General features: G+C 42.5%; 1 long non-coding RNA gene across 1 annotated transcript in view; it reads left to right on the top strand.

Annotated features, from left to right (window-relative positions):
• The window catches only part of LOC307185201, a 55,017-nt gene extending 32,558 nt beyond the window's left edge, over nt 1-22,459 (top strand). Inside the window, exons 3-4 of the long non-coding RNA XR_013827906.1 lie at nt 11,289-11,407; nt 22,051-22,459. This is a non-coding gene — a long non-coding RNA (uncharacterized lncRNA). The remainder of the gene's footprint in view (nt 1-11,288; nt 11,408-22,050) is intronic.
• Nucleotides 22,460-23,357: the final 898 nt, after the last annotated feature.

A 23,357-nucleotide genomic window follows, 5' to 3' on the forward strand; every position in this document is an offset into this window, starting at 1 on the left:
AAGCTGTATATCAGTTTGAAGAGAATTCACATCTTTAGTATGCTGAGTTTTCCAATCCATGTATATGGAAAGTCTGTATATTTACTTAGATTGTCTTTGATTTCTTTCATCAGAATTTTGTAGTTTTCAGTATACAAGTCTTGTACATGTTTTGCTAAATTACACCTAAATATTTCACTTTTGAGGAGTAATTGTAAGTGATGTTGTATTCTTAATTTTGATTTCTACATATTCATTGTTGGTATGTACACAATTACTGGCATCTCTACTAGTATACAATTTATTTTATTTTTTATAAATTTATTTTATTTATTTATTTTTGGCCGCACTGGGTCTTCGTTGCTGCGCACGGGCTTTCTCTAGGTGCAGCGAGCGGGGACTACTCTTCATTGCGGTGCACAGCCTTCTCATTGCGGTGGCTTCTCTTGCTGTGGAGCACGGGCTCTAGGTTTGTGGGCTTCAGTAGTTGTGGCATGTGGGTTCAGTAGTTGTGGCACACAGGCTTAGTTGCTCCGTGGCATGTGGGATCCTCCCGGACCAGGAATTGAACCTGTGTCCCCTGCACTGGCAGGCAGATTCTTAACCACTGCGCCACCAGGGAAGTCCCCCAAAATATATTTTTAATACATTTATAGTAATGTTTCAATAGTAAACGCATTTAGTTTTTTTACAACTTTAGTAATTATTTTGCCATTGCAAAATATAGCAGGAGGATGACTGGACCTTGGCAGCTTAACTCAATCGTGTAATAAAAAAGACACTTCACCATCCATACCATCCCTGAGGAAATGGCTTCAGTAGCTAAATTCTTATCAACTTCCGGTAACTTTTGCCCATACAAGAAATCAAAATGAATTAAAAGGGGAATTTTCTCTCCAAAGACTAAATTTCTAGATTCATATACTTTTTCCATTTTATCTTCTTTATCTCCAGTGGTACATTTCCCCTTCCTGTCTGCTCTGGCCCCGCACACAGAACTCGAGATTATGGTGAGGAATATGGGAATACAACAGGATGAGACTCAGGGGAGTCACTTCCCTCAGCCATTTGTACGTAGAGCCACTTACCTGGTTGAGGCCCTTATCATCTCTCCTGGGGGAATATTGTAACAGCCTCCAATTGGCCCCCCTGCCTCCTCCAGCCTCATTCTCTTCCCATTCATTTTCTGTACAGCTATTGCAGTTTTTTTGTTTTTTGTTTTTTTGCTGTACGCGGGCCTCTCACTGTTGTGGCCTCTCCCGTTGCGGAGCACAGGCTCCAGACGCGCAGGCTTAGCGGCCATGGCTCACAGGCCCAGGTGCTCCGCGGCATGTGGGATCTTCCCAGACCGGGGCACGAACCCGTGTCCCCTGCATCGGCAGGCGGACCCTCAACCACTGCGCCACCAGGGAAGCCCTGCGGTTTTTTTTTAAACAAATACATTTGCTCATGAGACTTTCCTATTTAAATCTTTTTGTGATCCCCTCGTGTGTACAGGATAGAATAAAACACGAGACCCTTCATAAGGCCCAGCCACTCCAGCCAGTGTACTTCTTCTGTCTCCATCCTCATAAAGCCTAAACTCTAGCCATTAAACTACTCAGAATTTCCTGAATAAGCCAAATATTTTTGTTCATTAATATAATTTTCCTCTAATTTAAACTCTCATTACTCCTTTGACAAAAATGTACCTATCTTTAAAGACAAACTTAAAAAAAATCAACATTTCAGAAAGCCAATTACTTTCCTTCATCTCCTGTTTCAAATAAAATTTACCACTCCCTTTGTCATGTCCCATAGTCCTTTACCCTTTTACCTGTGACCTTATCTTCCTAATCAACAAGTGTGACACATTTTCTGATAAATATAATTATACTAATGAGGACAATCAGATAAAATACTTTAAATTAAGACTACATAGCACATTTGACAATATATTATAATCATAAACACATTTGATGGTATAATATCTTGATTTTAAGACACTATTGATTTTAAGATGGCATATTTATTTAGTAATACATTTTTTAAAAGACTATTAATCTACATCAATCTACATATTTTAAACTGCCAAATTTATCCAGATAATTACATTTTACTTTTTTTGTTTAGTATTACAGAGTTTAAGTCTTCAACATAATGAGAATCTAAGGGTCCTTCTGAATCACATCTCATCACCTGCAGTTTGCTTGGCATCACGGTTTATATCATGATCATTTTGTAATCTGTTCTGGTGATAGTGACCCCTTTAGCATCCTTAGTTAAGATCATTAAGTATGGAGTATATTAAAGATTATCAAAGTTTGTCATTGTTTCTTATTTGGTTAAACTCAGTCTTGGTTGCCATTTAATTAAATGATGTATTGCTGGAAGTTAAATGGTTTCTCTTTAAGTGAGAGGAAGCTTTGAACAGAGAGACTTCTAAAGCCTGAGTGATAATCCTTCATGGTGTGTGAATTGGTTACACCTGCCTCTCCCAGGTTTGTAAGTTCTATCAGCTATTACTGAGAGACTTGGTCGTTTCTACTGTCTTTAATCGCATTGCTTGTTGAAGAGAGGAATTTGTTCAATTTTGTTTGTTTTAATTCTTCATCATAAAATAATTTTTTGGAAGACACTTAAGCAACAATTAGGAATCCAAAGTTAGTTAAAATTTTATCACCGATGCCAATAAAGGTGAGAAAAGGGTAACATACTCACTGTGCATCACTAAATACTCCTGTGCTCCAGCCTTCTCACTTGTGTTACCCCAGCTGGTGACAATTCACTCTTCTGCCCGGCAGCTTGTAGGAAAGTAAAGATTGGCATTGATTGTAAAGGCACATTTCAATTCCAGAAATATCAAAATTTAACAAACATTTGCATTTATCATCACAAAATTAAGGTATTGTTTATGTGTTTGTGTCCTTCACAAGACTATAAGCTCCTTAGTTCTGCTATTTTTTCAACTTCATCTCTGTGTTCCTAGAGTCCAGTATGGTGCTTGGTATGTATTATGTGCTCAATAAATACTGTGGAATGAATGAGAAAATGCAAACTATACACTAATTGGGTAACTAATTTGATACGTGTTCATGTATCAGTTATTTAGTTGGACTGACATAGGTTTGAAGGGGGTGATTCTCAATTTATTCTTCCTTTTTTTTGTGAATTGTGTTAGACATGTTTTGTTCCTCAATTTGAAGAATGTTTTTCTCCAGTTCAAGAGGAGAAAAGTCACATAAATGGATAGAATTTTCTTGCTTAGATTGCCCATGTATCTTTGGAAGCTGCTTCTACTTCTCTGATAAGCGCCAGTTCACAAACAAGTGAATAAACAAGTAGCAAACAAATATTATCAGGACATTTTAGAAATATCTGATAGTCCGTAAGTCCAGAGATTGATTTTTCAAGGAAGAGTGTGCTGAAAGCTGTGCTTTTTTATTACACACACGTACTCATGTCATATCTAGGCTACTAAAATTGTTCTTGGTTCATATGATGGAATTAAGTAAAGCAATATTTCATGGTGCTATTCAAAGAACCTTCTCAACTGTGCAGGGGTTAGGACTAGATGCACTGTTTGCCCAGAGGCTCTTCAAAGAGGGAAGCATGAAAAGCCTGGGAGTGAGTGTGGTGTTCTAGTTATCCATTGCTTATAACGAACTATCCTGAACACATGGCAATCATTTTATTATATCTCATGATTTTGTGTGTGAGGAATTTAGGCAGGGGTCAGCAACAGTGCTCCATGTGGCATCATGTAAGATCACTCGGCAACACTCAGCTGGAGGCTGGGCTGGCCAGGAGGGTACGAGTCGGCTTTACTCACATGTCTGGTGGCTTGGTGAGTCGGATGAAAGGCTCAGCTCAGCTGGGACTGTCCGCTGGAGTGCCTATGTGTGGTTTTTCTCTCAAGGTGGCCTCAGGATAATTGGTTTTCTTACTAGGCAGCCCAGGGCTGCATGGCTGTTTATGACCCAGTCTCAGAACCATATAGCGGCCCTTCCACCCTGTTCTATTGGTCCAAGCCTACCCAGATTCAAGAGGCAGGGACACAGATCCCACCTCTGGAAGGAAGGAGTGTCAAAGATTTTGCAGCATTGTTTTTTTTTTTTTGTTGTTGTTGTTGTTGTTTTGCAGCATTGTTTTAAAACTGCCGTGAGTGTGGATGTGGGGAGACTCCAACAGGAAGCCCTGTGTATAGGGGGGAAGACTATGTGCCCATCAAGCCTGAAGGGCATGGTGAGGCTGCAAGTGGGAGGATGAAAAGTAAGGTCAGAATCTATCAGCAGGAGTCAGAAACTACATGATAGGAGGAATTGTTGGCATCATGTATTCAGAAGAAAGATCTATGAGCAGCAAGAAATGATGGAGTTTTCCTTTAGAAGTGGCGCAGTGCCTAGTGTGTGATATGCGTGGTATTGCCCATCAGAGGAACTCATGATCGTTGCTACTTTATGCTTGGACATCTGAGCAAGTTTGATAATGTGGTCACCAGAAATCAGCATTTCTTCTTCTCAGCAACTCAGCCCATTTTCTGTTCCACAGATCCCTTCTGTAAACCCTGACCAGGGGTCACTGTGTTCCTGGCCTTTCCTCAAACAGAGGCTTCTGCTCAGTTCCCCGGTGCCCCCCTAGCTTAACCTCAGGGGCCATGGGGCAGAGGGCCATGGACAGATTTGGGGCTTCTCTGGCTTCTTTAAACACCCAGTGGAACTCCATCTTCCTCAGCAGGTCTCAGATCTGTGCCCTGAATTCTGTCTTCCTTTATTATTTCCTCCACATCCTTCTGTCTCTTTCCTATTCTGCTGTTCCCATCCCCATGTTCCAGTTCACTCAGGGTCTTCTTGAGGCTTTCTCCGAGCTGATACTTTTCACCCCAGATTTCCCCACTAGCAACTGTCAGGATGGTTAACTGTTGAATTGTCAGGTTAATTTCACATGGATAGTTTCAACTTGGCCATGGTAGAGTAGCTATAACCCAGCCCTCCCTACCCCAGAGCCAGTTGTTAAACACTTACCAGGACGTTATTGCCCACTTCTTTATGATTTTATTTTCTGTCTCTTGCTTCAACCCACCTCTGTCTGAATTTACTTCAGAAATCACCATTTCCACTCACTGTGGAGTCACGGAACATTTGCATTTGAAAATATAAAATGGTTAAGAGCAAATGACTTCACCTTCTTTAAGCTCTCATCTCCTGTCTGTAAAGTGGTGATAGCAACGTCTTCCTTGGAGGTCGTGATGGGACGAGACCAGGTCATGTAGGTCCGGGCTCAGCAAATACTCACTACTCATTGGCTCTTGTCACTGTGCCGGTCCCCGCCCCACCCAGACTCAGGTTACTCCTTTATCCACTGATAGTTTTTCTGGCACTCTCATGTTCTACGAAAAGCTGGCACTAATGATTCATTAGTGCGGTGTGTTTTAAGCTGACAAAAATCACTTCAATGGTGGAAAAAGCTCACGACAATCAATCCACCCTCGTTTACACTTCTGTGATGAACTGTGAAACTTAGGTCTCGTTCTGCAACGCTAGATCCTGGGCAGTTTGAGGGATCTCAAACTGTGAATTCTTGGATCATTATCTACGTTGTCATTCTTTCACTTGGACAAAGCTGTTCTTCTGGGAATACCCATCTGGCACGTGTCTATATTCAACTGTGCCCTAATTTTGTAGGAACAGCTTCCCTGAGTTCATTGTGCATTGAGGTCAGATAAGAATCATTTGGGCAAAACAAGCTGTCCCCTCTTCTCCGGAGTCTGAAACACACACATCCCATCCTATGCATCATCTGACGTGGGTAGCGGCTGTTAACATGTTTTGCCCAATGGAATTCATATCTGATTCTTCCTGCAAGGCTAATTTAATTTGGAAAAGACTTTTTTTATCCTAAAGTTATTATATTTGATGAGATTAATTGCCCCCTGCTTTCAAAAATGCATATTTCAACGGCTAACAGGGATGTCAAGAAATGCATAAAATAAAAATATAAGGCAGGAAAAAATAGCAGTTATTTGTTTGACGTTGGAAAGTGCCAAGGTCCTTTAATCTGCTGCTTCATGGTCCCAATGGACCATTTAAATGTAAAGTTAGGTTTACTGAGGTGTAATTTACATGCAGGAAAATGTACCTATTCTGATATAGAGTTCTATGAGTTTTTGGGGTTTTTTTTTTTTTACATCTTTATTGGAGTATAATTGCTTTACAATGGTGTGTTAGTTTCTGCTTTCTAACAAAGTGAATCAGTTATACATATACATATGTTCCCATATCTCTTCCCTCTTGCGTCTCCCTCCCTCCCACCCTCCCTATCCCACCCTGCTAGGTGGTCACAAAGCACACAGCTGATCTCCCTGTGCCATGCGGCTGCTTCCCACTAGCTATCTATTTTACATTTGGTAGTGTAGATATGTCCATGCCACTCTCTCGCTATGTCTCAGCTTACCCTTCCCCCTCCCCATATCCTCAAGTCCATTCTCTAGTAGGTCTGTGTATTTATTCCCATCTTACCCCTAGGTTCTTCATGACATTTTTTTTTTCTTAGATTCCATATATATGTGTTAGCATACGGTATTTGTCTTTCTCTTTCTGACTTACTTCACTCTGTATGACAGACTCTAGGTCCATCCACCTCACTACAAATAACTCAATTTCGTTTCTTCTTATGGCTGAGTAATAGTCCATTGTATATATGTGCCACATCTTCTTTATCCATTCATCCGTTGATGGGCACTTAGGTTGCTTCCATCTCCTGGCTATTGTAAATAGAGCTGCAATGAACATTTTGGTACATGACTCTTGGAATTATGGTTTTCTCAGGGTATATGCCCAGTAGTGGGATTGCTGGGTCGTATGGTAGCTCTATTTGTAGTTTTTTAAGGAACCTCCATACTGTTCTCCATAGTGGCTGAACCAATTCACATTCCCACCAGCAGTGCAAGAGTGTTCCCTTTTCTCCACACCCTCTCCAGCATTTATTGTTTCTAGATTTTTTGATGATGGCCATTCTGACTGGTGTGAGATGATATCTCATTGTAGTTTTGAGTTCCATTTCTCTAATGATTAATGATGTTGAGCATTCTTTCATGTGCTTGTTGGCAATCTGTATATCTTGGAAACACAAAAGACCCCGAATAGCCAAAGCAATCTTGAGAATGAAAAACGGAGCTGGAGGAATCAGGCTCCTGGACTTCAGACTATACTACAAAGCTATAGTAATCAAGACAGTATGGTACTGACACAAAAACAGAAATATAGATCAATGGAACAGGATAGAAAGCCCAGAGATAAACCCACACACATATGGTCACCTTATCTTTGATAAAGGAGGCAGGAATATACAGTGGAGAAAGGACAGCCTCTTCAATAAGTGGTGCTGGGAAAACTGGACAGGTACATGTAAAAGTATGAGATTAGAACACTCCCTAACACCATACACAAAAATAAGCTCAGAATGGATTAAAGACCTAAATGTAAGGCCAGAAACTATCAAACTCTTAGAGGAAAACATAGGCAGAACACTCTGTGACATAAATCACAGCAAGATCCTTTTTGACCCACCTCTTAGAGAAATGGAAATAAAAACAAAAATAAACAAATGGGACCTAATGAAACTTCAAAGCTTTTGCACAGCAAAGGAAACCATAAACAAGACCAAAAGACAACCCTCAGAATGGGAGAAAATATTTGCAAATGAATCAACTGACAAAGGATTAATCTCCAAAATTTACAAGCAGCTCAATAACAAAAAAGCAAACAACCCAATCCAAAAATGGGCAGAAGACCTAAATAGACATTTCTCCAAAGAAGAGTTCTATGAGTTTTGACAAACACATGTGCTGTGTAATCACCACAATCAAGGTATAGAACATTCCCAATCCTTCTCCAAATTCCCTAAGGCCCTTTGATGCTGACTCCCCTCCCCCATCCCCAGGCCCCGGCAATCACTGATCTGTTTTCGGGCTCTATAGTTTTGCCTTTTTCAGAAAGTTGTATTAATGAAACATTACACTATGTAGCCTGTTGAGTCTGCCTCCTTTTACTCAGCTAATGCATTTGAGATGCACCCATGATGTGCCTGTACTGGTGGCTTATTCTTTGTTATAGCTGAACAGTATTCAATTGTGTGCATGTACCACGGTTTGTTTATCCATTCACAGTTAAAGGACATTTGGGTTGTTTCCAGGTTTGGGTGATTATGAATCAAGGCACTATAAATATCTGCATACAGATTTTCATATGGACATAGGTCTTCATTTCCCTTGGGTCAACCCTATGGGCCATTTTCTCAGCTCCCCCAAACTCCTGTGGCTGCTTCACATCTGCCTGCATTATCCTCAGAGCCCCAGCTTGGTGAGTTGAGCACCGTTCTTACTTCAAGCAGAGATGTGTGAGTTCCAGAGCCAGGGAGCAGTTTTAGAATTTAGGTCTCTAGACAACTGACCTACCCTCTCCTCTGAGGAGACAGGGAAATAAATAAAATGCAGAGAAATAGATGAACGATAGATAGAGGGAGAAGAGGTGGGCAAAATAAGGCGAGTGAGCACAAGACAGATCTCCTACATCAGGTGCTGTAATTAAGGGCTTCTTCTTAATTAGCAGCCCAGCTGCCTATAAAATTGAATTGTGTTTCTCTGCTTATAAACAGGAATTGTGACTCACTAAGTTATGATTTGCTTAAATCCACTCTTGCCATTTGTGCGTAGGAGCTAATGTATTTATTGCAGCTGATATCTGGACTAAAGTGAAATGATTAGGAGGTCTTTGGTCATCAGAGATTTCTATTAATAACTCGATTTGAAGAACAATAGTAGCTAACACTGAGTACTTGCCATGTACCAGATACTGTTCTAAGGACTTTACATATTCAAACTCAATTAATCCTCATGACAACCTTAAGAGCTAGCGGTAATTTCCCCCACTTTACAAATTTTATATAATCTGATGCACAGAGAGGTTGAGGACCCTTAGCAAGTGGCAGTGCTGGAATAAACACAGGCCATCTGGCTCTCCAGCCCAATTGCTTAACCATGAGGCTATCCTGCCCCTAAGCTCCTGCCACAAAGAGCCAGACACTTCGTGCGCCTTCTCTGTTCTTCATACCTACCCAGCAAGGTGACTCTTATTATCCCTATTTTACAGATGAGGGAATTGAGACTCAGAGAAATTAAGTAACTAGGTCAAGGTCCCCGGGCTTGTGGGTCATGGAATTGGGAATGGAATCCGAGTTAGTCCACGTGCTCTCCACCACTTCTCCCTGCCTCTAATAAAATCCTTTGGTTCGCCATGGACTTGACCTAAGTTGAGAGGCTGTCGAGGACATGCAATGAAGATGAATCTGTCTGAGGCTGTGTTAAACTGCTCTCCAGGCTCAGCGTGTGCTCTCTGCGTGTTCCTGCTGGGACTTGGCTCCATGCGGCCTGCTAGCCTCAGAGAGGAGCTCTCTGGGGACCAGGAGTCAAATCGTAAAAATATTCTTATTTTTTCCCAGGACTTTTCTCAAACAATAAACTCCCTTAGAAAGGTTGGGGGAAACACACACACACACAAGTAAATACTTATTGAGAATATATTTATAATAGATGTCTTTTTGCATTCGACTCAACTTTCCTTAATAGGCTGCTTATTCTGGGCATCATGCTCGCTCTAATTAGTTTTTTCATCATGTGATGGTTGGTCTCTGGAGGAAGACAGAGCTTGAAAGCATGAGCCGCAGCCATATTTAGCTGTAAAACCACCAAATAAGCTCATCATTGCCTTGGCTGTGCTTCTGTGAGGTGGAGGTGAGGGCTGGCCCAGTCCTTACAGATCTCACCTTGCGTAAAAATGCCCTGACGTTGGGGATGCTTGGTTTGCATTATTTATTTCATCATCATTGGGCATCTTCTCCGTGCTCAGCTCTGCGTTCAGCACTTTTGGACTTTTGCTACCTCTAGTCCCCACAGCTGACTTTCTGCACACATCTGTCCCCCTACTAAATTATGGGTTCCTGAGTGTAGAGAACTATGTCATCAGGGATGAATTGGATCTGGTTTCCTATCATCCAGGAGCCCCTAGTTTAGTAAGAGAAACCGACATATATATAAATAATCTGAAAACACGGCACACTGTGATGGTGCGATAGTTTTATAACAATAATAATTAACATTTGAGGAAAGGGTATCATGGTCCTGGCCCTGTGCAAAATCCTGCAGTGTTTACATATATCTTTAATCCTTAGGGAAATCAGTGCTGTATCAGTTATCTGTTACCATAATAAGGCTGTGTAGCAACCATAAAACCTCAGTGGCACGCAACAACATTTATTTTTGCTCACAAGTCTGAGCATTGGCTGGCAGCTTCTGCTTCTGGGGCAGCGGGCTGTTGGCCGAGGCACCTTGGCTGAGTTCTCCCATGCATCTGGGTGGCTGGGGACTGGCTGGTCTGAGAAGGTCTCAGATGAGACACTTTGCTTCCATTTTACTCTGTCTTTCCTCCTCCAGCAGGCTAGCTCTTGCTTATTCTCATGGCAGAGGCAGGATTCCAAGAAGCACGTGGAAGCACACAAACCTCTAGAGGACGAATCTCGAAACTGGCACACAGTCAATTCTGCTTCATCTGCACTTGGCCAAAGCAAATTTACAAGGGTAACCTAGATTCAGGGAATGGGGTAGAGGCTCCACCTCTTAAAGAGAGGAGCTGCAGAGTTATTCTGTGAAGGGCATGGATGCCAGAGCAGTAAAGAATCGTAGTAGACATTTTTGTAATCTACCACAGGAACTAGTATCATCCCCATTTTACAGATGAAGAAACTGATGCATAAAGAGGTACCTAAGCTCACGCAGAAAGTACTGGCATCATAAAGAAAAGGGCTATGGAAGTACAGATGAAGGAAGAGATTGATGTTTTTATGACAGACTTGAAATCTTCTTTGGTGTGGGGATAAATCAGAACTGGGACACTGTAGCAGGTGCGGTTGATGCCTCACCCCAGTTCATACCAGGACCTTGAGCTCACAGCAGCTGTGGGGGACAGCCTGCCAGCTTCTCACCTCAAGGGACTCTCTGCTTCTCTGCTTGAGGCTTTTTCCAGGGTCATCAAAGTTTGCTCTGTCTCCTTGCAGGGGAGCCTGCAAGTGTCAGAGTTAATGCCCCCAGAGGCAACCCTCAGCCAGCAAGACATAGGAGCTGAGGAATCCATACCCCAGCTTCCCCATCCTGGGTGGAATAATTCTGTGGCACATTTTCGAAATTCCTCAGATGACCCCCTTGGGAACTGAGCCCCAGGTTACTCTCAGTAGTAAACTGCTCATTAACACACACCTTATCACTCTCCTCTTTCAAGGAAGACACCTGCACCCAAACCCTTGTCTTAGGGTCTGCTTTTGCAAGAAATCAAAGGAAGACACCTTGAAGGACGGAAAAGATGTTGACAGATAGAAGAAGCCTGGTGCAGTGTTCCAGGTAAAGGATCTTATTTGATAATGTCTTGAAAGTGTTCTACACTCGTCTATTTTGTTTGGTCAGAAGTGCTTTTCAGAACATGGGACTGGTTTTGAAACATGTAGCGCACAAAACAAACATGAGGGATACCGCTTAGCTTATTCTCATTAGGCACATTCATGTTTTTTTGCTTCTCAAAAACTTAACTTTTCTAGTTATAAAAGAAATGCAGGCACATTGTAGAAAAATTGGAAATGCAAAAGAAAGTAAAAAGAAGAAAAACACATAATCCTACCACACAGAGGCAATTCCTCCTAAAATTTTTCTATATTTTCTTCTGATTTTTCTTGTATGTGTATTTTAATATGTTTCAGGTATACTATTTATTCAGTTTTGGACGCTTCTTTTCCACTTGATATCAGAGCAAAAGCATTTTATAACATTATTAATAAATTTCCAGAAATCTAACTTCTAATGGCTGCTTTATATGACAGCATGAGAATGTGGCATAGATTTACCTAACCATTCCCCCAGTTCTGGACGTTGTGTCTAAATTTTCCTTGTGCAAATAATACTATATTCATATCATTGTGCAATCGCATTTTATATTAATTTCAGATTATTCCTTTTAGGAATGATTCCTAGAAATAGAATTAGTAGGTTACAGGGTTTAAACATTTTCAAAGGCTTTTGGCCACCAAAATCTTAACTTTAACATTTAGGTTTTGTCCAGCCCAGTTATCTGTCTTAGTACCTGAAGAGGGTTTTAATTCAGAACCTTATTCGATCAATCAACGTATATTTATTGAGCACCTATTATGATCAGGCGTGGTTCTCAGTACTAGAGATACCAATGAACAAAACATACAAAAATCCCTCCCCTGGGAAGTACAAGATGAGCCTCAGACATCTTCTAATAAATACTAGAGCGTAAGGAAGTGCTTAAAAAAATGATGAGTGCATGTAGGGAGGACCCAAGAGCCTGCTTGAAAGGGTTCCCACCAGCAAAATCTGGGATAATGTGAATATCAAATAACTAAGGAAAACAGTGAATTATAAACTATTGAAAAATTAGAAATTGATGAATCCATTGTAATAATAGGTAGATAAACAAACACACAAGGGAGAAGGGAAGGCTCTTGCTTATAGTAAAATGCCAAATTCTCACCAGTCAATGGACAGGGAGTGCTGAAGTGGGAAATTACCATTTTATTACTATCATAATAAAGATTGGCTTAGGCAAGAATCACCAATAGAGTAAATGTAGGAGGTAATTTTCACAAGGAGCAGGAGATCTGCATGGCCTTAAGTGTCTCTCTAGAGACTGGTCACCATTTGCAAAGGAAAGAACAGTAACTATTCAGTGCAGAAATCGCACAACATCTCGACCAGATGATAAAGATTGATATCACCCATGAGGGGCAGAGGGATGGTGTGTGCTTTCAAATGTCATTCATTGAGAAGGACACATCAATGATGTATTCTGGTCGGGAATGCCTAACCTGAATATAACTATGAGGAAATATCAGACCAATCCCAAATGAGGAAAGTTCTATTGAAAGAGAGAGAGGGAGAGAGAGAAGCATTATAGTCTTCAAAAGTGTCAGTGTCATAAAATACAAAGAAAGGCTGAGCTGGGAAAAAAGTGCTATAAACAGTATTAGGTCAATTGACATCATTGGGTCAATTATCAGTTGGAATACCCTAAACACGTTAGATAAGAGTTAAATTCACTGAAGTTGATAACTGTGTTATGGTGATTTAGAATATCCCAATTCTTAGGAAATACACACTGAAGTAATTAGGGGTAACAGGCCATGATGTAGGCAACCTACTCTCAAATGTTCAGAAAAGTATTATGTAATTATATAGTATGGTTGTGCAATTAAAATAATCACGTAAGTTTTATATATGAGAGGGAGTACATTATTATGCACATGAATAAAATGCCAGCAGTATGTCAATCTGGGGATAGGGCTCATGGGTGTCCTTTGTCCTATTCTTATGTTTGCCACTTTTCTGTGAGTAAAATTATTTCCATATCAAAAATTTTGATCTCATAGAGCCCACATTCATTAACATTACAAAAAGATTGGGGGAGAATCACTGAATCCACACACTGGAATGAAAACTGTGTTCAAACACTTCACTAAGTGTTTGCTTAAGCATAACCAGCCTTCTTCCAGTGTTATCTTCCAGTACCCTCTCTCTAGGTTGGGGTGGGGTCCTTAACCAATGGGGTGTAGGTCCTCGGCCTGTGTTCCACTTCTTCATGGTTATGCCCACAACGTCTCATCCCCCTATTGTTCTGCATGATGATATTTCCTATTTCAGGGCTGTATTGGCCAGGTTCTAACCAGGACGGCGGAAACCTTCTGGATATTTAAAACAGAGGGAGCTTAATGTGGGGAATTGGTTACATGGGTGATGGAAATGTTAAGAAGACAAATGGGAGATCGAGGCGGCCCAGAGATTTGCAACAGCAGAAGGCCACTGCCGCCTCTGAGCTGGAGGGACAAAGGGGGAAGGCAGCATTGCTGGAGCCCAGGGGCCGGGGTCACCTGGAGACACAGGAACCGCCACAGGCCTAGCTGGCAGGAGCTGGCAGCTCAGACACAGCCCTTGCTAGAGGAAGTCCCTGCTTCTCCCTCCTCCAGCTCCAGTCTCCCACGACTGCCTCCCCGTGGCTGAGCCCAGGGCAGCCTGGGAAATGCAGCTGCAGGGTCAGCCCATCTCTCACCCTCTTAACACAGACACCTTGTGGGATATAGAGCAGAGCAGGAGGAGAATGAAGAATAGATCTTAGGGCAGCCACTCCTGTGCCCTCATTGCTATTTGCAGAAAGTTCTTGGCATTGGCATCCACAATGTTCAAAATCCCCTCTATGTATATTGTCTAGGGAGGCTTGGCCTCTCTCCTGTCCTTTTTGTACATTTTTGGTCTAGGTTCTTGGGCCTGTGACTCTGTCTCTATTCTGAGCCCTCTCTCTGTTGGCCATGAGTTCTCTCAAGCTGACCTGTGTCAGCCGTGGTTTCTGCAGCCAGGCAGATCCCTTTGAAGTCCTGCATAGTTTTCACATTAGCATTTATATTGTGGCTGCACCTTTGAGGGTGCTAACCATGCACTTCTCTCCCTCTCTGTGGTCTAGTTGCTGTTTCCCAAACACTATCTGTAAACGTGTGAGCAGGATTTTGCACCCCTTTGGTGGGAAGAGTCTCTTTTTACTTGGGACCTGGCCTGAAAACAGAGTTCCCCATTGGGTGGTGCTGTGGCCCATCCTGTGTCCCATTACTGAGAACAACCCTACTCAAGGATGCTGCTGCTTTTGTCATTTCAGGCCCAACGGCTTGTTAGCCTGTGCCTTTTCATGGTCTTTTGTCTAAGAGTGGAAACAGTTGACTTCCCATTTTTCCTGGAAAATTAATTTATTCTTTCCATGTCCATGCTAAAGATGGCCAGAAGATTGAAACAGGCACATATTGGAAATACCACTGGGGGAAGGGCAGGTACCCCTATCTCAGAGTGACTAAATGTCAGCGATCTAGATGTCCCCAATTCTCTCAGCCTGCAATCACCTTGTCTTTAAAGATTTAAAGATCAACTCAAATTCCTATCTCACTTTTGCCAGAAATCAGCATCCCTCCCAACAAACCATACTATTCTCTGTGACTTTTAAGTTCCTCCCAGTCACCTCTGGCTTCAGTTTCCTGCTTCCGTTTGATTCTCAATCTCCATTCTACGTCCTCTATGCTGTTCCTTTTCCACATTGCGCGATCGGTGTCATTCTTAACATCATGCAGGTCCTTGACCTTGGAGGCCATGTGTTTCAAATGCCGTGTCCTCATTGTGGCCAGGGTGAGAAATGAAGACGTGTTGTGTTCAGGTTCATTTGTTTCGGTGTTTATCTGGGATTGCAGCCAGTACTGCTTACTCAAGCACATGCACTTCCCTAAAATTGCATGTTGACACAGGCATAGCAAACTTTTACTGAAATTTTGAGGGTATGGGGGCTGCTTTTAACTCAGTGTAGCACATGCAAGTGCATATGCATACATACACACCCCAACTTAAAATTAAACGTTAAATATCCCTATTAAGTCCATTGGTCTTTCTTGTACCATGAACTTCTTACTGGCCAGTCTTCCATATGAAGACATGATCTATCCCCATATTCTCCATTCGTTTCTTTTTTACATCTCTTTTTTCTTATTTCCTCCATTTTAGAGGATAGCCTCCAACCCAGCCACCCTCTCTTTATATCTTCCTAAGCCAACCAATTCACCCCCCCCACCCTGAGTGCTAGCCTTCCATAACCAGAATGGTTTATCAGAATTTTCACTAAATAAAAGACGGCTCTCTCTCTCAGGTACCCCATAGCTGATGTGTTTGTAGAGATGGGATGGGAGTGGGGATCAGAGGGGAGGACACATGAAGGGGGTTTGACAAATGTCCCTTGTGAAGGGGACAAAATAAACATGTTAAGCTTGAGAGTAATCTGGACAATTTTCTGCTCTCCCAAATATCTACCTCACAGTCTCTAACTCGGTGCTTTGTTCTTTCGGACTCTGAAAGTTTTTTGGTCTTCAATAATTCTCTATTAAAATGCAAATACCTACTGGGAGTTGTTAAGCCTTATCAGTTAATAGTTGACTGTTGCATGAGCATAGGATCCTGCTTTAATGGGGCCAGGATGGCAGAGGGATGGGGTGATATTGTGGAAGGACAAATAGATATAGGAAGAAGGGGAGAGAATATTTATTGAAGGGGTCATTTTGGGGTCTTTCTTATATTTTGACCAGAATGAACTCAGGTCACCATTTTCCATAGCCTTTTCCTTTGCCTTCTCAAGAGGAGACATTTTTAAATGGTTGGTTTCTTTCCCCTTGACCTGAGACTAAGTTGAATTAAGGAGGGATGCTGGAGCTTCTCTCCTTTGTCATGCCTAAATTAGAAAGAGTAAAAGTAATCCAAGGAAATAGCTACAACAGAAGCCCCCTCCAGTTTAAATTTAGCTCTGTTTAACGGCATCAGTCCTGTGGCAAACATGTGGCTTTGGTGGCTCAGTGGGTAGCAGCAAAGCCTGGATATGGCCTGGATGATGGTGTGCTTCTTCCGTGGTAGGAGGTAAGCCAAATTCCTACCAGCACCCATCAGGAAGGACCAAAAGAGAGTGCAGGTGCACACTGCCAATCATCCCAACTCCCAGGAAACCACAGAAAGCTCACAACCTCCAGAAGAAATGAAGGTATTGTCAGCTGAGTCCCAGCAGCCTTCCAGCTAGAGCACCTTCTGCATCACCTGTGCGCTCTCTACCTACTGTGCATGTCTTCTCTCCCCTGCTGGACCGTGAATGTCTTCAGCAGGAGCCAAGCCTGCTTCATCTTCAAGTGCAAGTCCAAAATGCTTTCAGAATAAATGCATCCATAAAGAATAAGCAACAATGCGGGATCATTCCAAAGCAGAATGTGGAAATAAATGAAATCTTTGCCACCCTCCCATCCCTTTCCCCCAGGATTCGGTTTTCCCTTTCAGTGTTAATATTAAAATATATAACAACCAGGAGGGCACCAGCATCAACCAATCAGAAGAGAAGCAAGCTTGCTCAGAAGCTGAGTCCTGGGCCACATGCTGTGTGGGATTAACCCTTTAGTTCCCGGAGCATCAAGTTTGGGAAAGGTTTGCCCAGTTGGCTCAGGAGAGCATCAATTTACCCACCAATGTGGAAACATTCCAATAGTTTAACAACCTTATGGCTATCCTGATGTGTCCTGCCTGAGTACCAGCCCCTGCCCCTTTCTAGGTACTCTGCTCCCAGCTGCAAACCTGGGGTGAAGCTGGGCCTATGAAAGCTCTACCTTGCACTGGCCTGTGCACTTTGGTTGGGGGGAGCTGTCAGGGGGCTCAGTCCTAGAGCAGGGGTTGGGGTCGTTCTGAAGAGGCCCAGGGCCTGGTGGTTCAAAAGGCAATGTCTGTGTAGCTCTGAGCTGGCAGGACAGGGCACATCTTTTCCTCAGACCCAGCAGGCATATGGTCACTGGCTCTGGTGCCAAATTCCCTGCGGCTTATAACAGCTCCAGAGAAAGGCTTGCTATGACACTAAGACATCAGCTTTCTATTCTATTTTTTGCCTTGCATATTCCCACTATTGAAGAAAAAAAAACACAAAACTTCCCTTCCCCCACAGCCCTCATCCCCCTAAAAAAATTATCTTTAGGCAAACCCAGTTCTGCTGCTCGCTGCTGAAAGAAAGGAAAAGAAACTGTTTTAGTTTCTTTTGATGCATATTAGATCCAGCTTAGGGTTCACTTTTACTACCTCTGTCCTCATTCATGCATCAAAGCTCTCAGTCTAAGACAGGGTTAGGGGAACCCTGACTCTTGGGGTCTTTGAATGTAATCGTGAACCTGGTGTGGGGGGAGACAGGAGGAAGAGAGCAAGGAAGTGAGCTATTTTCAGTTTGTCAAAAATCCAAATGGAAATTATAGATGAACACAGCACCCTTGTGTGCAACTAGAGAAATTCAACTTGAGCCAGCTTAGGGGGAAAAAAAGTGGAATTAATTAGCTCATGAAATCAATCCACAGGAAGAACTGGGGTGTGCTGAGCCTCAGGAACCACTGGGACCAGTGCCTTAAATGTCACCAGGACATTCTCAAATTTTCCTAGCTCTCACCTGTGCTCTTCTCTGAATACGGGCTTCATTCTCTAGATCGGTTCGACCAATGGTGGAGGGTGACTTTACCCTCCAGGGGACATTTGGCAATATCTGGGGGGAGATGCTACTGGCATCTAGTGGGTAGAGGCCAAGATGCTGCTATACATTCTACAATGCACAGAATAGCCCCCCTAAAACCAAGGATTATCTGACTCAAACTGTCAATAGTTGTTGGGAAACCCTGGTCTAAGACCGGCTTCCTCCGTATGGTTGGAAACTGGCTTCTCCCACACCTACATCCAACAGCTTTGATAGCCCAAGGGGGACTGAGACTTGTCCCTTCTGATCCAAATGTCAACAATCCCAGGAAAGCTCCCTGATTGGCCCAGCTTGGCCAGGAGGCTCACCCTAGACTAGTCAGTAGTTCCAGAGAGGTGGGATTTTAAAAGACCAGAGAAGCCCTTTCTAGAACTTCATGGTTGAAGTTGGGAAGGAGCTTTCTCAGAAGTAAGAAAGTAAAGGGCAGGGGAAACATGACAATAAAGTTACAAATTCTACAGTTGAGTAAGTTCAGTTTATTTGGGAGGCAACATCTTTTAAAACTAGGGATATGGGGGAGCCAGTAAAGAGAAGTGAGCTTTGGTGGAGTAAAGGTTGGGAACCATATTAATACCAAACCCTCCACTAAAATACTGCACAGGCCAGTGTCCTCCGATCCAGACCCTTTTTTTCCCATTCCTCCCTTGAAGACAATTCCTGGGGGACCCGTTCGCTCAGAATCTATGGGTGGTAAGTGGCTATTCAGATAACCTAATTATCACTAATGTTTAGCTAGCTAATGAGTTATTCTCTCCAGATGACATAATGCCTAACCCCATTACAATGTGCATATCCTTTAAAAGGTCCTTAAAGGAGGAAATAATGGTAGAAATTTCAGGCAAATAGGAGCTTGGTGGGAAGGTATTTTTGTTTTGGTGTCCTCTAGATTCAGGAGATAGCAGGTTACACTATAATTGAATAAGACATGTTCAAGGTCAACATATTCTGAAGTATGCTCTATGGAACACTGAGTCCCTAGGATGGTAGAAGGTATTATTGAAAATAAAGATTTCATAATCAAGTCAGTTGGGAAATGCTGGTTTAGATGACATTTAGTGGGTTTCTTTACTATAGGACTCAGAGCTTTTAATAGTATGGGTGTTGTGATTCTCAAGAAGAAACTATATAGTATGCAGACTTCCCAAAATTTTAAGGTCAAGGAACCCCCTTTGTTGAGACATATTTTACATAGGGTGACCAGTCATATTTTACACCTGCTGTCCTTGCATAATTGCTAAAGGCATCTACTTTAATTCCCCAAAGTGTACCAGTTTGGAGAGTAAATTATATGGTCACCCTATTCTAACAGAAACACACTTTGGAAAATGCTTTTCTATTGTCATCTTTATTTTGAGAGAGCAACATTTTATACCACCTTTGATCAGCCTTAGGAATTCTTCTTGCTGGAATATTTATCACTACTTGGGCATCAAACTTAGAGTGAATTCTTAGTTCTCTCTAGATGAACACAGCATGAGAATTATCTGGAACAACGGTTTCCCATTGTCCCCCAGAGCACAATTTAGAGCACTAAATTGACCCCTCCAATCAATGTTAATATTAGAATCCCAAAATCAAAGTACAGGCTTTTAAAATTAGACAGACCCTAAGGTCATTGCATTATTTTTATTTATTTATTTATTTATGGCTGCATTGGGTCTTCGAGTGGGCTTTTCTCTAGTTGTGGTGAAGGGGGGCTACTCTTCGCTGCGGTGTGCAGGCTTCTCATTGCAGTGGCTTCTCTTGTTGCGGAGTGTGGGCTCTAGGCGTTCGGGCTTCAGTAGTTGTGGCTCGCGGGCTTTAGGGTGCAGGCTTAGTAGTTGTGGCACACAGGCTTAGTTGCTCCGCAGCATGTGGGATTTTCGCGGACCAGGGCTTGAACCCATGTCTCCTGCATTGGCAGGTGGATTCTTAACCACTGTGCCACCAGGGAAGCCCAGGTCATTGCATTATTAAGGAATTGTTTGTAAGAGACAGAAACTCAAATTGAACAACCAAAAAAGGGAAGGAAGGAAGGAAGGAAGAGAGGAAGGAAGGAAGGAAGAAATTTAGGGAATAAAATTCTAGAAGCAGAGGACAAAATTCAGGAACTAGAACACCTTTGAGTCCCTTGAGGGCTGGACCCAGTTTCTTGCTGTTTCAGGATTCCATCTCCAATCACGGTTTGTCTCTGCCTTAGCGTCAACCTGTCCCACCTCAGACCATGTTGCCTCTATAGATGCTGGTGATTACAGAAGACAAATTTATGACCTGCAAGTATTCACATAATAAACATCAGACAAAACAAAGACAATCATTTAAAAATTAGAGCCATGAGCAAAAACATTAAGCAATGTAGAGTGGTTTCAAAGGAGGACAGGACAAAGGGGTTTTGTTTTAAGGTCAAAGTGTAGGACAAAAACCAATTCCTGTAAATAATGACCCTTGAAAGTCCCTTAAATCACCTATAAAGTACAGTATATATGGTTTTACATCCTCAACTCTTGATATGTACAAATGACAGAGGCATGCAGTAATGTGAAGAAAATAAGGAATAATGTACAGAAAAATAATGAGTACATGTGTAAAACATAAACTTCCAGACTTTTTACTTTCTTGAAGAGAGCTGAGAAATGGAAGAATAAAGAAGAAAATAAAGGAAAACTACAGATGGTTTCTTCAATTGAGCACCAGATCAAGTACTCAGTTTAGAATTAAGGGGTATTTTGTACCAAAAAAAAAATGTGTCTTTAAATACTAGATGATATTTAGGGCAGAGACCATGAAACACTTACAGGGAGAAGAGCTGCATTAAGTTTTCAGTCTCATGCTCACACTGAGCTTGGTTCCCTGATGGGAGGTGGGGAAGAATCATCTGCCCTATTTTGACTCTGTTTACTTTTCCTTTTGGTTTTCTTCCTCTCCTTCCCCTTCCCTTTAGCCCTCCCTCTCTCCCTCCCACCTCTCCCCTTTCCCTTAAGCCAGTGTGGTAGGCAATGTAATATAGTAGTAAAAAACACGGGATATGGTTGCATCAACTTAAATCCCACCACTCTCACTGTGGACCTTGGAAAAGTTACTTAGTCTTTCTATACCTCATGTATAAAATGGGGGCAATGAGAACATGCCTCCGTGTTTTGTGATGATTCAACAAGATAATTCATGCAAAGCGCTTAGAACAGTGAAGATACTTATCACCACTATTACAGCTATTACTACTGCGACTACTATTAGCACTGTATGATAAAGCCAAGAGGGTCTCAGTTCTCTGGGGACCTTTATTTATTTCCACTTTGTTCATTTCCTCCCAATCCCCGGTGTTTGTTCTGTTTGTTTGTTTTTCTTTTAAACCCATCTTTGACTGGTTTGTGCCTTATGGAGAGAAAGCCTCTTTTGATTCTTTCTTCAGGAGTTACACTCCATTCCTCATTCATTCATTCAACATATGTTTATTAAGTGGCTTGTATGTCCCAGGCATAATTCCAGGTGCTGGAGATATAGCAGAAAACAAATCAACACAAATCCCTGCCCTTGGGAGCTACTATGCCAGTAGGAGAAGGAAGCTGTGAAGGGGAAATTTTCAAGCTCCCTAGTTCATCATTCAAATTGTGTTGTCTTTCTCCCCTCTCCTGCTCCAGCTTGCTTGTCTCTAATTTCTTGACGCCACGTCTTTGGTTTATGTGTGACTACCCTAGGTTGTCCCAGAAAAGATTTCAGGCAGCTTCCTTGGCTTTTAACCTCATTGCTTCCAAATGACTTGTTCCGTCCCCTGCCACGTGCAGTGATGTTTTCCTAGATGCTGTTCACCTTTTCCAAGCTGGATCCATCTCCTGCCTGGTCTTTCAGAGTCCCTTCCTTTGGTGGAGGCAACAAATCCCAATTTAGTATCACTTGTGATTATAATTAATGTGCTGTTTACTCCCTCTTCCAGATCATTAATGAAGACGTTAAGTGAGACCAGAATGAAACCGTGTTTCCGTGGCATCCTGCTAGACACCTTCCAACAACTTGACACCCTGCCATTTGCTGTTTCATTACCCTTTGTTTACCTTGCGAGCCCAGGCCCTTGCTTCTCAAGGAGGCAGGAAGCCTGATATTTCTACTGCTGCAGAGATGCCACTTAAAGGTGGAGCTATTAAAACCTGGCAGATTGTCAATACATCCTTTTGAATGTGAATTAAATGTGGATTATGAATAGAGCATTGTCAGTAAATACTTGGTTGCTCTCCCTCCTCTCAGATGCCTTTGTTTTCCCTGGACTTTCTGCAGCTGTTCTGTCTTTCCTAGAGCAGAGAAGAGTAGATGGTTGGATCAGCGTAACTATGAACTGGAAAGTTACTGTTACATGTGAAGACTGTGCTAGATGGATTGCATTCATAGCCCCTGTTTTTCTCCCTTCCCTGTAACCATGCCCTCCCCATGTAACCCTGCAGAGCCCCCTTCCACTCTGATTCTGGCCCAGCCATGTGACTTTCTTTGACAGAGGGATTTTAGCAGACATAATGCAGACATTGGCTTGAAAAAAGTCACTGTATCTCTCTGCTTGCATTCTTGCACCTTCCACCACTGTGGTGAAAACAGGCCTGGGAGAGCCTGTTGGGAGATAGGACACACAGAGCAGAGCCCAGTCACCCTAGCTGCCCAGTCAGGACAACTAGCTGACCTCCAGATGCATGAACAATAAGTATATTGCGTATGAGGGCTTGTGGTTTTTTGTTACACAGCAGTAGCCATGGTAATAGAAAGCTGATACAGTAGCACACATCTGGAGTCTCATGGCCTGGAAATGCACTGATTTCTTTTTTCTTTTTTCTTTTTTTTTTAAATGAGGGGCAGATACTATTATTATTATTATTTTTCTTTTTCGGTACGCAGGCCTCTCACTGCTGTGACCTCTTCGTTGCGGAGCACAGGCTCCGGACGCGCAGGCTCAGCGGCCATGGCTCACAGGCCCAGCCGCTCTGCAGCACGTGGGATCTTCCCAGACTGGGGCACGAACCCGTGTCCCCTGCATTGGCAGGCAGACTCTCAACCACTGCGCCACCAGGGAAGCCCTATTATTATTTTTTAATAGATCTTTATTGGAGTATAATTGCTTCACAGTACTGTGTTAGTTTCTGTTGTACAACAAAGTGAATCAGCCATATACATACATATATCCCCATATCTCCTCCCTCTTGCACTTCCCTCCCACCCTCCCTATCCCACCCCTCTAGGTGGTCACAAATCACGGAGCTG

Source organism: Stenella coeruleoalba, assembly GCF_951394435.1.
Source record: "Stenella coeruleoalba genome assembly, chromosome: 4".
NCBI lineage: Eukaryota > Metazoa > Chordata > Mammalia > Artiodactyla > Delphinidae > Stenella > Stenella coeruleoalba.